Below are 16,552 nucleotides of genomic sequence, written 5' to 3'. Positions count from 1 at the left end.
ATTCTGTAATAAACTAACTAAAGGTTTATTAACTAGGAAAGAGATATAAGAGTAATTTACAGGTTAAAGCAAGCAAGCATATAACACAAATATATTGCAATTTAAATCCTAAGAGTGACAAAGTTGTAGTGATCTGTCCATTCAAAAAGTATTTCAGGGCAGACCCAGGGATAATCCTGGGGGAATCTCTTGCTTCAGTTTAGTGACTCCGGTCCTGTGACAGTTCAAACAGCAAAGAGATAAAGAGTTTTTCCCTACATCTATATGCATAGCTTCTTTTCATAAAACAAAGCTGATAGTCCCTTCAGGGAGGGGAGAGAGGAATGCACTTTGAGACTTTGGTCTCACAGGCCATGACCATTTGCTTTCCATTCTCAGGAATTAGCATTTTCCTGTTACAGTTCAGTATTTGCATTACACAAGGCTGCTTTTGGTGGGTTACTTAGTTTCAGGGGTATATACAATGCAAATGTTTGCTCTTACTTTATAACAGGGGGTATAGTTGAGTGAGAACAATACATGCAGCATCCTGCAAACAATTTGTAAAACACTATACACATTGTTTTCAACTTTACAGCTAATATTTATTTTGGTAATGCTAACACACAGGTAAACAAGACTGGTTGCCAGCTATGCATTTGTAAGTGTTCAGTGAGGCCTGGGATCTTGGCATGAGCTGGCACCTGGTCTACCACCATCACACTCTACCCTGAATTTTAAAAGAAAGAGACCAAGAATAACATCCCTTGATTTTTTTTTCTGTAAATTCTATGCAATTTTTTATAATTCTTTTAACTTACTCAATGAAAATAATAAGTAGTATATGACACTGTAAATTTGCACAGTACCATATAATAGTAGGCAAGTGCCAAAAAGGTATTAGGTTCTTGGTGAGTTTATAGTCTAAATGCACAAAGAAAAATAGTTTGCACAAGAACACAACATTTGACAGAGCAGGGTATGGCCACTGCAGTTTGAATGCTTCATGGAATAGACTTCTATTTAATTTTCATGAAGGAGGTTGTATACTTTTTCTGCACTCGTCCTATTAACTCTAAAGGCTTTATTTATTATGACATAGACTCTTCTTCAAGTAATGGTGCCTTCCCAGTCAACCCCTAACCTTATACAGGTGCTCAAAATGGAGAAGCCAGTTTTCTAATGGTTCTCCTTATGTTTGTCTTTCATCTCCTGCTTATGCTCTGGTGCCCCTTTGCTGTTCAGGTATGAATAATATGTTAACTAGCCAGCCAGTCTTCTAATACTGACATGCATAGATAATTCACAACACAATTTGAAAATCTTCTGATAACCCAGTCAATGAGCAGTGCCTTTTCATTCTAGAAAATTCTTGCCCCATTACTAGTGGTAATGAATTAACCAGAAAGAACCCAGTCTGACTTTAGGATCCCAGGTTGAGCTTGCAGGGCTGGCAGTTGGTATCGAAGAGTTTTTTTTTTTTAATCAAAGTGTATGAGTGAATATACAATTGTTTTTTTTCCCCCTAGGTTTAATTGGATTTGAAACCCAAAATCTGAAATTCTTTTCAGATGCTAGTCTTAGCATAGGTGGATTGCTTGTTTCTTTGACTGTAATGATGCCTGGGATTCTATATGCAATATTAAATATACTATATACATCTGTAACTGGACCATCAGCCATCCTGAAGGCAAGGGTTGTGGGCTCTTTAGGTCAGTTACCTAAAAAAATGGTGAGTTAAAATCAAATTACAGCCTCAGCCAAAGGAAAATGAAACAGTCGTGGGGCTGCATCCTTTAGCCACAGCTCCAAATAAAACAAAACTAGCACAGGGTAGCTTCTTTCCACCTAGATGTAGTGCCACAAATCACATAATGCCACAAACCACTAATCCAGTTCTTAATGTGATTAGTCTTTGGGTATCAGTAAAATCCTTAATTTAAGTGATGGAAATAATTTCCCCATTTTCTCCTTTCCCTGAGCTGGGTCTTCATTCAGGAGTCTTCTGGGTTAGGCAGAAAGCATCTTCTCTTATCCACCCTATCTGTTTTCTTTGTATGAGTTGCCTGACTTAGGAGGCAAGGAGACTTAGCTGTCTGTTCCACCTCTCAACAGCCTAACCAGCCACTGCTGCCAGCTGCTCTCTTCAGGTCTGGCAGCTCAGAAAGTCTTTTTAAAGACTAATTTCCACATTTCTGCACCATGAAGGGGTTTAACCTGTTTGCCTGATACAGAGTATAAACACCCTGTTCACAACATCTAATAATTACTGTCCTGAGTGATTGTTCACGACTTATATTGTTGCACTGATTATGTCCAAAGTGGCAGGGATAACATTGCTATAGGAACCTTGTGCCCAGTTCTACCCTTGCATGTAATCTCCTTTGACTATATCAGAAGTTGTGTGAACGTCTGGTATCTGAGAGCCACAATTTAAGAATGTGGCTTTCATTGTATTTGGATTTGCATAATCATTAAGCGTGCTGTCTTCACTTGTATAGTCCACTGTACATGTTGGTCTTTGGTTCTAAGGTCCTTGCACATATTTAAAACATTTAATAAATTATAGTTACACCTTATTTCTTGATTTAAAATGTTCAGTTGCGTATATCTGTTTTTGAAGGCATATGTGACTGTGTTTGGTATTTGGCTTTACTATTGAAGCTCGGTATTTTATGCTTACTACCTCTCTAGACCCTGCTCAGAAGTTAAAAGATATGGGAAATGTACTCTGAAAAAAGAAAAGGAGTACGTGTGGCACCTTAGAGACTAACCAATTTATTTGAGCATGAGCTTTCGTGAGCTACAGCTCACTTCATCAGATGTTTACCGTGGAAACTGCAGCAGACTTTATATACACACAGAGAATATGAAACAATACCTCCTCCCACCCCACTGTCCTGCTGGTAATAGCTTATCTAAAGTGATCAACAGGTGGGCCATTTCCAGCACAAATCCAGGTTTTCTCACCCTCCACCCCCCCACACAAATTCACTCTCCTGCTGGTGCTAGCCCATCCAAAGTGACAACTCTTTACATAATCAAGTCGGGCTATTTCCTGCATAGATCCAGGTTTTCTCACATCCCCCCCACCCCCATACACACACAAACTCACTCTCCTGCTGGTAATAGCTCATCTAAACTGACCACTCTCCAAGTTTAAACAGCAGGAGAGTGAGTTTGTGTGTGTATGGGGGTGGGGGGGATGTGAGAAAACCTGGATCTATGCAGGAAATAGCCCGACTTGATTATGTAAAGAGTTGTCACTTTGGATGGGCTAGCACCAGCAGGAGAGTGAATTTGTGTGGGGGGGTGGAGGGTGAGAAAACCTGGATTTGTGCTGGAAATGGCCCACCTGTTGATCACTTTAGATAAGCTATTACCAGCAGGACAGTGGGGTGGGAGGAGGTATTGTTTCATATTCTCTGTGTGTATATAAAGTCTGCTGCAGTTTCCACGGTAAACATCTGATGAAGTGAGCTGTAGCTCACGAAAGCTTATGCTCAAATAAATTGGTTAGTCTCTAAGGTGCCACACGTACTCCTTTTCTTTTTGCGAATACAGACTAACACGGCTGTTCCTCTGAAACCTGTACTCTGAAAAGTCATTCAAAGCTTATTATGTCCAGGGAGAGACAGATTTAAGATTGCTGAGGTTTCTGCTTGAAGTGCTTGAAACAGAGATCTGTTTGCATCAAAATCACTTTGGGGAAGAAAGGTAACAGAGGCTCCACAGGGATAGTGCTTGGGGTCTATTACAGACCCCCCAGGATCCGATTTGGATATTGATAGAGACCTCTCCAGTATTTTTAGTGAAATAAATACTACTGGGAATTGTATGATTAGGGGAGACTTTAAGTTCCCAGATATAGATTGGAGGACAAGTACTACTAATAATGATAGGGACCAGTTAGTCCTGGTTGTGATACCTGACGGATTTCTTCACCAAATAGTCACTGAACCAACAAGAGGTGATATCATTTTAGATTTAATACTAGTAAGCAGTGAGGACCTCACAGAAGAACTGGTTGTCAACAACAATTTTGGTTTGAGACTGAGTGATAGTGAATTAATTCAGTTTAAATTGAACGGAAGGATAAAGAAAAATAGGTCTGCAGCTATGGTCCTTGATTCCAAAAGAGCAAAAATCAAGGGAATTAGTTAGGGAAGTGGATTGGACTGAGGAATTCAAGGACCTGAATGTGAAGGAGGCTTGGAATTACAAAGTTGCGTAAACTATCTGAAGCTGTATCCCAAGCAAAGGGAAAGAAATTGTAGGGAAGGGTTGCAGACCAAATTGGATTAGCAAGCATGTCAAGCAGGTTATCCAGAGAAAGAAGAAAGCCTAAAAGGAATGGAAGAAGGGATGGGTCAGAGCGTGTAAGGAAAAAGTGAGAACTGCAAAAAGCCAAGCAGAGTTGTACCTTACAAAGGAAATTAAAATAGTAAAAGTTCTTTAGCCATATGTATAAAAAGAAAACAAGGGAAGAAGAAGTGAGGATGAGGTGGAGATTAAGGACATTCTAGGCATGGTGCAACATGTTACTTTTCCCCAGTTTTTAATAAGAGTAATGAGGAGCTTGGGGACAGAGGCAGGTAGCTAATGAGAACAAGGATATGGAAATAGAAGGTACCACATTGAAAGTGGAATTCAAACTCAAACAGCTTAATGGACCAAACTGGGGGTCCTGGATTATCTCCATCCAAAAATATTAAAGGAACTGGCACATGAAATTGCAGGCTGAATAGCAAGAATATTTTAATGAATCTGTGAACCTATGACTGAAGGATTGCAAATATAGTACCTATATTTAAGAAAGGGGAGGAAAGTGATCTGGGAAATTACAGGCCCTTTTGTTTGAACTCAGTTGTATGCAATCTTTTAGAAGAAATTTTGAAAGATGTAAATGGTAACTGGGGTAAAATACAAAATGGTTTGACAAAAGTTAGATTGTGCTAGGCCAACCTGATCTCTTTCTCTGAGAAGATAACCAATTTTCTAGACAAAGGAAATGCTGTAGTTGTAATCTACCTGGATTTCAGTAAGACATTTGATGCAGCTCCACATAGCAAATTAGTTAAATTGGAGATGATGGGGATTAATACAAAAATCAAAAGGTGGGTAAGGAACTGATACAGAGAGAAAGTACAATGGCTCATGCTGCACAGTGAACTGTCAGGCTGGAGGGAAGTTACTAGTGGAGTTCCTCAGGGATCAGTCTTGGGGCCAATCTTATTTAACAGTGTCATTAATGACTTTGGCACAAAAAAAATGGGAATGTGCTAATCAAAATTGCAGAAGACACAAAGTTGGGAGGTAATTGCTAATATAGAGAAGGCCCAGAATATCATACAAGAAGATCTGAATGACCTTGAAAACTGGAATAATCGAAAAAGGATGAAATTTACTAGTCAAAATGAAAGGTCATGTACTTAGGGACAAACACAAATGTTACTATAAACTGTGGATATATCACTTGGAAGAGACAGAGGAGGAGAAAGACCTGAGTGTTTTGGCGATCACAGGATGACTGTGAGGTGCCAATGGGATGCAGCCATGGAAAAGAGTAATGCAATCCTAGGATGCATCAGGTAGGTATTTCCAGTAAAGATATGGAAGTATTATCACTATGATAAAAGGCACAGGTAATGGTAATACTCATCTGAAATATGTGTGATGTTCTGGTCTCTCATGTTTAAGAAAGATGACTTCAAACTGGAACAGGTGCAGAGAAGGGCTACTAGGATGATGAGAGGAATGGAGAACCTACCTTACGAGAGGAAACTTAAGGAGGAGACTTTGCTTGTTTAGCCTAAGCAAACAAAGGCTAAGAGGAGATATGATTGCTCTCTACAAATAAGGGAGGGAGAGGAGTTATTTAAGTGAAGGGCCAATGTTGGCACAAGAACAAATGGACATAAACTGGCCATCAATTAGTTTAGGCTTAGTTAGAAACCTTTGTCTAATTTTATCAGAAGAATGAAGTTCTGGAACGGCCTTCCAAGGGGAGTACTGGGGGCAAAAAATTTAGTTTGTTTCATGACTGAGCTTGATAAATGTATGGATTGGATGGTATAATGAGATTGCCTACCATGGCATATGGCTCATCTGGGACTGATATTCGCAAATATCCCTAACAGTTGAAGATGGAACACTAGATGCGGAGGACAGAATATCTTTTTGACAGGCTTGTATGATTTTTGTTAAACACAAAATAAATTCCATGACTATTGTAATGTCAAACCTTAGGATGTGAGTTTGCAATAATGAGGCAGGAAGCCAGTGTTTAGTCTCAGCCTGAGGTTAAGACATTCTGGTTAATCAGTGCACCCAGGATTTTTAAGCACTAGTCAGCTGCTTAACCAACAGGCAGTAAGTAATTAAATTTCACTTGTCCAGGCTGTTATCCTTGGCTGCCAAACAATAGCAGTCTTCCATGTTATAACCATTCTGTTTTCTTGCCCATTCCCTTGGGAGTATGTGCTTGTGTGTTTTTTAATATGCTTCACTGATTTTTTCTAATGTGTTGGTTGGTTGCCTAAAAGTTTGATGTTCTTGTCTGATACTGTTTTAATGTTGTCATAATAAATTTCTCTTCATAGATACAAGTTTATGCTCTGATTTTTAAGCATTAGAGGGTTGCTTTAGAATTTTCTTTGGGATGAGTGCCTAGACCATGTGCACACCCAAACTGGAGGTGTGGCCAGATGGAGATGCATGAAAGTAGCCACAGACCTTAGACATATCTGGGGAAAAAACAGCCCTTTCTGTCTGTGCCTTAATAGTAGGGCACTTTCTGTTTTGACTCACTGTTTTGCTAAATTTTGCTAACAATAACTTTAACTACCAAAGAAAGATGTAATAAAACACTTGCTATTCACTGTCTGTACGTCCCCAGTTAATGGGGCAATTTGATATGGCAGTTGTTTATCTTATGAGGGCAATCAAAAGTGAGTAAATCAGGTAAGAATATTATTAAAAAACATGCCAAATATCAGTTTTAGCAAAATATTGTAATTTTGTTAAGTTTAGTAAAAAATGTTTCTTTCTGTTTGATGATATTAAATATTTAGCTGTTTGCAAAAAAAATATTGCTGTACATTTTAGAACTGTTAATACCTTTCATGGGCTTTGAAGCCACATTTCAAGAAGACGGAAATAAAGAAAGCAAAAGAGCAGGAAGATAGAGTCCACAATCCCTTAAATCCTATATATAATAGCACAATTTCCTTCACTGTTGAGTTGCAAAAATTCTTCTAACATAGGCCTCATGGGTGAGATAGTGAAATTTATGGAAATACTTTGGCTCTTTTCTGGAAAAAAACAGTAAAATTAGCATATCTTTCAAACTGTGAGAATGGGAAAGTGCATATTACATATCTTGAATTCATCTTGTGTGTATATAATTTGAATTTAGTGAACTACATATTTTAAATAACTTTTAATAAACATCTCTGTGAGCATCATCTTGCTTGTTTTGACAGTTGATTAACTCTTCATTATACAAGTTAGTAGGTGTTCGTTCTTCTGTTCTCTAGAACATTAAAATAACTGTAATAATTGGAATTTTCACGACTATGTATATGTTACGATATTGGCACCTGCTTTTGTGTTTTTGTGGTAAACATTTTGATTGTAAACTTTTTTTTTAGGTATTATAATTATAACTGAACTATAAAATATTATCATAGGAAAATACATGTTTAAATTTGTTAGGCTTTCTTTTTTAAACACATTCAAAAATCAAAAGTATAGCTGTTTAAGTAACACTGATGAAAAAAATATACATTTCAGGTGCTTTTGGTAATAACTCATTTTTAAATATTCTTAACAGGTAGCCCATCAAGTGGACTAGGATAATCAGATCCCCCCGCACCCTCCCACCGCCATACAAACACTGTACTCATCACAATTCTGATACTACTGTACAGGGCAACATTAAGCCAATTCAGTAAATAATACGTCTATTAAAATAGCTTTAATACATAGTCCATAATAAAACATTATTGAAGAGGGGAATGGTCAGAGAGAACAGGGTTCAAAGAGCCAAAATAATGTGGGCTCAACACGGGAAATACTGACTTTTTCTCAGCAGTTCTCTCACATTTGAGAAAAGACAGAGGAAACTAATGCTGGACAAGTGTAATGAATGTATGTAAGATCGGGAAGTCAGGTTGAACAACTTGATATAAAGATTTGAAAACAAGGGGGAAATTTTGAATTGAATTCAGAGCTGGCTAGGAAGTTGTGAACACAGTTGTCAGTGGTCTTGTCTAATTGCCTGGAGCGAGAGTATTATCAGGCCACAGCATCCTAGACCTTTGAAATTTAGAGAGTTAGGATTTAGGAAGATCAGAGAAAAGGGAATTGCAATAGTCAAAATATGAAAATATTAGAATGTGAGTAAGGTTTTCCTCATAGGCAGAGTTAAGGAAAGGACAATTTCTAGCAACGCTTTAGTGAAGGTTTCATGTCAAGAGAGATAGAGGGAAAAGAAAGCTTGGTGTGAAGAATGACCTCCAAAGGTTCTGGGCTTGGGAGCAAGGTTATGTCTGAAGTAATTTTGTTGTATATGAATGTAAAAGTTTATTTAAAATATTGTGACAAAATAAGATCGGGTTCTCAGGCTTGGTACCAGAAACGGCCCTGGGACCTTCAGCTCTTCTCTTAGCCTAGAGCCTGGTCTCAAGATCACAACCTGTTTAGTCGGAGTGGGAAACAGTGAATGTTCTGTGTGTGCCACCAGCCACTTCACCTGGCTCAGTGGCGGTACAGGACTTGCTCCTCGTGGCTGAGCTCGAATTCATGAGAGAGACTGTCAAGATTCCTTCCCCACTCTAAACTCTAGCGTACAGATGTGGGGACCTGCATGAAAGACCCCCTAAGCTTATTCTTACCAGCTTAGGTTAAAAACTTCGACAAGGTACAAACTTTGCCTTGTCCTTGGATCCTATGCTGCCACCACCAAGCGTGTTAAACAAAGAACAGGGAAAGAGCCCACTTGGAGACGTCTTCCCCCCAAAATATCCCCCCAAGCCCTACACTCCCTTTCCTGGGAAAGGCTTGATAAAAATTCTCACCAATTTGTACAGGTGAACACAGACGCAAACCCTTGGATCTTAAGAACGATGGAAAAAGTGATCAGGTTCCTAAAAGAAGAATTTTAATGAAAGAAAAAGTAAAAGAATCACCTCTGTAAAAATCAGGGTAATCAGATTCAAAACATAGAGAATCCCTCTAGGCAAAACCTTAAGTTACAAAAAGACACAAAAACAGGAATATACATTCCATTCAGCACAGCCTATTTTACCAGCCGTCGAACAAAAGGAAATCTAACACATTTCTAGCTAGATTACTTACTAACTTTTTACAGGAGTTCTGAAGAGCATTCCTGATCTGTTCCCGGCAAAAGCATCACACAGACAGACAGACCCTTTGTTCCCCCGCTCCCCCCCCCCCCCGCTTTGAAAGTATCTTGTCTCCTCATTGGTCATTTTGGTCAGGTGCCAGTGAGGTTATCTTAGCTTCTTAACCCTTTACAAGTGAAAGGGTTTTGCCTCTGGCCAGGAGGGATTTTATAGTTCTGTATTCAGAAAGGTGGTTATCCTTCCCTTTATATTTATGACAGCGACAGAGATCTCTATCAAAATAGCCTTTAGCTTAGGGGAGCTAGGAGTCAGGGAACCATGACTTGAAATCACACCTCTTTCACTCATTATTGTTTACTCATTACATACTCTATGTCACCCATATTATGGATCAAGGCTTCATACCTAACCTTAGGAAGTAAGTTGGTTGAGAAGTTGTACATATTCACTTCTGCGGAAATTGGGAATAAAATTCACATGTCTAGTTTGGCAGACTAAGTTTAGCCACACAGCATTTCAGAGCGATCTATGAGCTTGTCTATACTATCTGTAACTACTACTCTAACTGCTTAATTGCACTTGCATTCCAGGAGTCAGGAACAAAAAGGAGGAATCCGTATCCCCAACATTCTATTGCAGTTTAACAAAAATTGGTGTAAGCAACTGGCTAAGTGCGTGTCATGGCCCCTTCTAGTATTTGCTCCACACAGTAGATAAATTACTCCTGTAGTTCATGTGGTAGATTCATACCCTGCTGAATCCACATATGTCCCAGTGATCACACTTGATAGAATTTTTGTTTCCCTAGTTTTCCCTTTAAAACAACACGAACAAAACAAAACTAGTTTCTTTGATTTACATACTGAGACTATCCTGAATGACATACTTTTTTTAGTTAAGAGCCATTATAATTTGTTAATTATGGTGCAACAAAAAATAAAATCCAGTTGTTCCCAGGGTGGATTTGATTTAAATCAAATTGATTTAAATCATGATTTAAATCACTAGTCAGGAAGACTCTATTTAATCATGGATTTCTAAATGCATTCTTGTGGGTTGTTATAACCTTAATACATATTCTTCACCACTCAGAGATAGATGTGTACCTTCTAAAAATGAAACCTACACTATACATTTGTAAAGTGATTTATTTTGAAAACTTTTCAGATTCGTGTTACAGGTATATCAGAAAATGAATGATTGTTTGGTTATTTCATTTACCAAAGGTAATTGAAGCAGATATTTATGAAGTCATTAGGAGGTGAACTATCTCCAATTCAACAGATTAATCATTAATATTTGGAGGATTTTGTTGCCATGCTGTATTAGGAGGAGAACATCACCAGAGAGACTTTTAAATTGTTTTATGTAACTAAAACAACAACGTTATGTATTCTGGATTTTTTTCTTCAACAGCAAACATATAATATTATAACAAAACAAGCATATGAATTTTTGAATTTAGTTAAACATTCAAGTTTTTTTAAATCATGTTTGTTTTTGTTAAAATTGTTTTTAACTAGTTAAATGAAATATTAAAAACAAAAATTAAATCGACTATTTCAGCCAGGTCAACGTGAGAAACTTAAAATATTGGCATCTGCAGCTAACTCAGAAGTCGTCTTCACCTTCATTTTCCTGTTTGTTCATAATCTGGAAAAGAAAAACAAGCGCTCCTGCTTCTTCAGGTCCCAAATGATTTGTCAATTTGGAATGAATTAGTTCAAAGGAAGAAAATATTCTTTCTACACTGGCAGAAGAAGCTACTGCTGTTAAAAGTGAGATTATCACTTCAACAGTCTCTGAATCCAAGAGCTTAAGTGACTTCCACCAGTTCACTGGTCTGACTTTCTTTAAAACATCATCAGCAAACATATGTTTCTTGAGTGGTTCACCCTTAGCTATGAACTTTATTGTAGTTGGCATTATGGAGGGATGGTTGCTGGATGTCCATGTCATAGCCAACTCCTCTTCTTCAGCAGTTAAGGTTTGACCCTGGTACCGAGTATGGAGAATATTTGCAAGAAAATGAGCTGGAGATAGTGCTTGTCCCATTCGTTTTTTTTTTTAATGCTTGAAATTTAACTCTGTCATTGCATATTTCTCTTTTTAAGATCTCACTCAGTTCCTTCCAAATTTCAATAGCGTCAGCAATAAAACAGCTATTTCCCTGCATTTTGTTCAAGGCTTCAGAAATGGGCTTCCGGGTACTCAGCATGTGTTCAGCATTTCTCTTCATCCCAATGTTGAGAACTTTGGCTGTGACAGTGCCATCCATTTTTTCACGATTTTGTTCACAAACTATCATCAGATTAGGCCAGTTCTTGATATAGTGCTCAAAATAGTCCACTACTGAGTTCCATCCCAGTCTTGTGGGAGAGTTAGCTTGGTTCCTCCCACTTTTTTCAGAGCAGTTGCTGCAAAGCGGTTGTTACGGAAGTATTTTGCAATTTCAGGAACATTAGCCCTTATTTCTGGAACACTGAAGTCTCTGGCTAGGAGGTGCATCAAATGAGCACTGCAACCGTATGTTATTAGCTTGGGACTCTCTTCTAGATAATTTCTTCTCATCTTGGATACATTTGCAGCCTTGTCTGTGACCAAGCTGCGTACTAGACATTTGAATTTTTTCCCCACAGTTTGTTATAGCTTTTACTGCTACTTCTTGTAAGTATTCTGCTGTGTGTGTATTTCCTGATGTATCAATTGTTTCTGTAAGGAAGACATTCCCTTCTGTTGTCACACAAGCACATACAACAGGATCATTGTAGACATTGCTCCACCCATCAAGACTCAGGTTAACAATTTCACCCTCTAGACCTTTTGCACACTGCTCAATTTCTCTTTCATACACTTTATCCAGCAATTTGCCTGCAACATCTGTTCTGTTGGGTGGACTGTATCCTGGTCTTAATGAGTGAACCATGTTAATGAAGTGTGGGTTCTCAGTTATGCGGAAAGGAGAGTTTGTTGCATAAACAAACAGGGCTATTTTTTCATCAGTTACCTCTTTTTGTAATCTGCTGGATTTTATCACAAACTTATCTATGGTTGTTTCTGGATGATGGAGATTTCTATTTTCTTTTTGCTACGGGTGATATACTGTGACTATGTGATGTACATGATGTGACTGAAACACTGTCATTGGCAGATAACTCTGAAACTATATGGCAATGATGATCTTGAAGGTGGATAGTCTTCAGAACCCTGTACGTTGGGGATGGATTCTCCTAAACAAAATAAGTCAATGCAGTTATTTAATTATTACCATACTGCTCATTTAGTATTACTCATTGAATTCACTGATACTCAATACTACTTAAAAGGTGAGATTGTAAAAGGAAAATCTGCCTGTTTCAGCTGTTTATTTTTTATCTCAACTGCATCTCAGATGATAGTAACATCTATAGAGTAACAACTATATTTTTTGCTCAAACATGAGAATTCAAGAATAGTCCAGAAGGAAAACAGGCAGTCCTTAAGAAAGAAGTGTGAAATAAAAAAGTTTACCAACCTGAAGATCCTGCATGTTGAGACACGTTCCTTTCATCATCTTCAGTGTAGCTTCCTCCTGAGAAGGAACACTTCTCATGATGTTATTTCATTTGGGCAACCAGGCCTTTCATTTCTTTGTTGCACTGTTTGCATTTTGCACTCATGCCTGTCTTACCCTCTGGTAGAGGAACTTCATTAAAATATTCCCAAACTGGGTGTCTTTTGTGGCCTGCTGCCATTATAGGTTTTTCCTTCTAGTGAGAGAATCGTATGGTAGATCTCAAATCAATGAAAGCTACACTCAGAAAGACCTCAAGACTTCTGGAATGTGCTGCTCATGCATTTTTACTTTTGTTTCTGCTGCCTGCCCCTCCCTTCTCATATTTATCTCCAGACTTCTCCTTGTCCAGATCTATTCTGCCCCCAACAATCTTCTATTCATTGAACTTTTTGAAACTTTGCACTTTTAGAGAGGTAAGGGATTGACTCTGTGTACACAAATTTGCGGAGGGACAACAGGGTTGAGGTCTGTTATTTCTCACCTCTATATATTTATTTTAAAACATTTTTGCTGTTAACAAGCATGTTATCTCTGGAGAGACAAATCCACAGTTTGAAAACTGCAGAATTAAGCACCTTCTAGACTGAGCACTGATTCCCATTGGGTAGACAGAAAGATTAACCTAAATAATCTACACAGAAGCCCCTGGAACCGCATGAGATTGGGTCCCTAATCCATGAACTATTGGAATTTATTTACGAAACTCTTCTTAAACATTACATGAATATATTGTCTCATACTATAGAATTAGAATTTATAATCCCTATTCCATGGTGAGATATCTTTGAGCTATAATGTTTCTTTATCTTTAGATAGGTTTTTTCCTCAAAAAGCATTTTATCAAAAAAAAAATCCTATTTAAATACAAAAATCTGATTTTTAAATTTTTTTTTAAATCATCTATTTGTATCCACCCTGGTTGTTCCAAATTTTGGTCAATTGTCGTGTATTGTTTGCTTGTGCTGAATATCAGCAGGTAAGAAGATTGAGGTATGCATAAGTTCTACTGAAGACAATGGGAAATAGGAGACGACTTTATATGGTTTCAGAGTAGCAGCCGTGTTAGTCTGTATCCGCAAAAAGAAAAGGAGGACTTGTGGCACCTTAGAGACTAACAAATTTATTTGAGCATAAGCTTTTGTGAGCTACAGATCACTTCATCAGATGCCTTCAGTGGAAAATACAGTGGGGAGATTAATATACACAGAGAACATGAAACAATGGGTGTTACCATACATACTATAACGAGAGTGATCAGGTAAGGTGAGCTATTACCAGCAGGAGAGCGGGGTGGGGAAAAATACCTTTTGTAGTGATAATCAGGGTGGGCCATTTCTAGCAGTTGACAAGAACGTCTGAGGAACAGCGGGGGGAGGGAATAAACATGGGGAAATAGTTTTACTTTATGTAATGACCCATCCACTCCCAGTCTTTATTCAAGCCTAAGTTAATTGTATACAGTTTGCAAATTAATTCCAATTCAGCAGTCTCTTGTTGGAGTCTGTTTTTGAAGTTTTTTTGTTGAAGAATTGCCACTTTTAGGTCTGTAATCAAGTGACCAGAGAGATTGAAGTGTTCTCCGACTGGTTTTTGAATGTTATAATTCTTGACGTCTGATTTGTGTCCATTTATTCTTTTACATAGAGACTGTCCAGTTTGGCCAATGTACATGGCAGAGGGGCATTGTTGGCACATGATGGCATATATCACCTTGGTAGATGTGCAGGTGAATAGGTCTCTGATAGTGTGGCTGATGTGATTAGGCCCTATGATGGTGTCCCCTGAACAATATGTGGACACAGTTGGCAACGGGCTTTGTTGCAAGGATAGGTTCCTGGGTTAGTGGTTCTACTTTGAGGAGGGGAGGTTTTAATGGAATCGTGGCTATGTTTCCTGAGAGCAGCTAATGACTTTAGGTCTATCATAAGAATGGGAGACAGTACCATCTTTATTAAGGGCATACTACCCTTCTCCCTCAGTAAAATCTTTACTGAGCATATGAGTAGATTCAGTCTTACTAGGTCACGTCAGTGCCAATGTAAGTTATGGGAAATGGTGGCCTTTTTGAGTAAGGGAAAACAGTGAATATAATGGGAAAGAAACTATTATTAACAATTTTAACTGCATCCTAATTTCTACAAATGTGCATAAATCGCTCGTTAGCAATGAGTTTTAACTATATGGAAAGTATGAATAGTAATGAATCACTCATTAGTTAGGAAAAGGAATTCTACAAAAGGTGAGACAACTGAGAAAGTTATCTTAGAGGTCTCATTTTCAATTAATTTTAACTTATAAACTAAATTACATATTTCCTTGAAAATACAGTCTTTACACGCAGATTATGTGCTGTAAATATACTGTATTCCTCATGCAAAACAAAGAGGTTGAAACCCTATCTGAAGTGCAAAAACAAGACCTAATCTCAATATATAGCCACTGCTCTACTTCTGTAATAAGTCCATTACTCTTTACTCAGTCACAACTTTACTAAAATCAGAGTGAGCACCATGTTATTTGGCTTATTATCACTGAGAAATTTAAATAAAATCATTGACACTGTTTCTATGGGATGCACTAAAACAATATTTTGTCTTCTGTCAGTTGCCTTAGCAGAACCTATTAACACTGTTACTAGACCTGTGATGGTATTATCAATGTTGCTGGTTTCTGTGGATATTTTTGCATGATAAGGTACTGTACTTTATTCTTAAACAAAAATACCTATTCAACTATTTTTTAACCCCAGTTAAAAAGGAAAATACTTTTGGGGGGAAATACAGGGCGAAAATGTTATTGTCAAGCTTCTTAGAAACAAAGGACAAAACTTTTTTAACTTTGAAGAAATGACATGATGGTGTCCTTTTAATTGAGGAAAAAGATCCTTTGCCTGTGAAAAATGAAATCCTCCACACTTCTCAACTACCTTTTAAACCCTTCAACCTGTTGATGAAATTGTGTAATCGAGCAATAGCATGCCTGAGGCTTCTTGCCTTTTCCTGGGCAAGGGTATCAGCAAATGATGCGCTCTATGCTCTACTAATTTTAATCATATTAGGCCAGATCTTAATCTTGGTGAGGTTGATGTAAATCCAGAGTAATTCTATTATCTTCAGTGGAGTTACTCTAGGTTTATATTAATGTAAATGAAATCAGAATCTAGTTTCATTGTTTTTATGGTTCTATTGTAAGATTTTTAGGAAGCCACCAAACAAAGAAATTTATTGGTGAATTTTCACATCTTTTAATGAAAATCACTTATAGAAATAGCATTCCTCTGTGGGTAGTGGTTAAAATTGTCATGTATCTACCAACATTTTGGTATAGAGGACTCAAGGTCACTACTGTGCTAAATGCACACAGTAGTTGATTTTTCATTGCATCATAACCAATCTTAGTTGCTTGTAGTTTCTTGGACTTTGTTACTAGAATTCCTGATTATTCATTAGCTGTAGTGCTGAATTTAGAGTCAGTTTGAATCAGATACCAACATATTTTACATGTATTTGAATATGTAGACTAATTGGAAGTGTTCTAGAATATGTTTTTATAAGTGACGACACAAGAATAAATTGTATTGAAACTTGGGGTGCAGTAATTCATATTGCGGTCAATGAAAGTTTTGCATTTGTAGTTATTCTGGGGTGGG

General features: G+C 37.7%; 1 protein-coding gene across 8 annotated transcripts in view; it reads left to right on the top strand.

Annotated features, from left to right (window-relative positions):
- Positions 1-16,552, top strand: part of STK33 (serine/threonine kinase 33) — a 98,878-nt gene that overhangs the window by 17,793 nt on the left and 64,533 nt on the right. The gene's annotated exons all lie outside the window — the stretch shown is intronic.

This window comes from Caretta caretta, chromosome 6, assembly GCF_965140235.1.
Source record: "Caretta caretta isolate rCarCar2 chromosome 6, rCarCar1.hap1, whole genome shotgun sequence".
NCBI classification, from domain to species: Eukaryota; Metazoa; Chordata; order Testudines; family Cheloniidae; genus Caretta; species Caretta caretta.
Note: the sequence above shows the minus strand (reverse complement) of the source record. Positions and strands in the feature narration are given on the sequence as shown.